Source organism: Aplysia californica, unplaced genomic scaffold, assembly GCF_000002075.1.
Source record: "Aplysia californica isolate F4 #8 unplaced genomic scaffold, AplCal3.0 scaffold00504, whole genome shotgun sequence".
Classification (NCBI taxonomy): domain Eukaryota; kingdom Metazoa; phylum Mollusca; class Gastropoda; order Aplysiida; family Aplysiidae; genus Aplysia; species Aplysia californica.
This window is the reverse complement of record NW_004797774.1, coordinates 94,973-96,038: the sequence shown is the minus strand read 5'-3', so window position 1 is coordinate 96,038 and position 1,066 is coordinate 94,973.

Genomic DNA, 1,066 nt, shown 5'->3' with positions numbered 1-1,066 from the left:
TGTCCACCTAAGACAAACAGTTTTCTTCTCGACATAAATTTTTAAAATTTACATTTTGACCTTAATGTCGATTTCTGGCCAATGCCTTCATTTATGGATTGCGAGAGCTGCCATTGCTGCTCAAGATTCTGTGTAAGCCTCACACAGGGTTTCAATTACATTTGAGGTTTTAATTCTTGAAGGAAAAATTTCTGCTGAGTCATGAATTAGTACCTCGACCAATTTTATGTGCTTCTCTTCCTCAGTACCCAGCCTTATACTGTGACAAAAGTCCCGTAGGTTGGTTGAGGTTCTAATTCATGACTCAGCAGAAATTTTTCCTTCAAGAATTAAAACCTCAAATGTAATTGAAACCCTGTGTGAGGCTTACACAGAATCTTGAGCAGCAATGGCAGCTCTCGCAATCCATAAATGAAGGCATTGGCCAGAAATCGACATTAAGGTCAAAATGTAAATTTTAAAAATTTATGTCGAGAAGAAAACTGTTTGTCTTAGGTGGACATTTTGAACAGTGTCATTATAGTATAGAAAAAAAAAACACATGGAGGAAAGTGTGAGGTGGTCCCTTGTTGGAGTGATTGTCCTGAATGGGGGGCCATTAAATGAGATTCGACTGTATAATGATCCAGAATTAATGTTTCAGAATGTGTGAGTCAAAGAAATAGTCTAAACAAGAAGGTTTAGAGGTTGAAGCCGTGGGTGGTTGGCGGGTGCTCTGGTGTGGTTTGCTTCTCCTTTCCTATCAAACATCTATCTTCTTTATCTCCCCTCCTTCTTTTTTTGTTTGTTACTCTCTTGTAACACCTCTAATCTTAGGCACTTATCATGACTTTATTGTGTTGCACGTGCTGTAAAACTCTTACTAATACAAAGGTTAACAAAGCCAGGTTGAAGATCTCTTTGAAAGTTTTTGTTTCCATAAAAATCAGTTCTTGGCTTCTCCCTTTGTCACTGAAAAGTTCTCGAAGTCTCTGTGATAGATTCACTGAGTTTTAAAAATTATTTTTAGTAACGCGACTTTTTCTCCCCAGACTGGAGGTTTACCCACAGTTCCTGATCTTCCTAC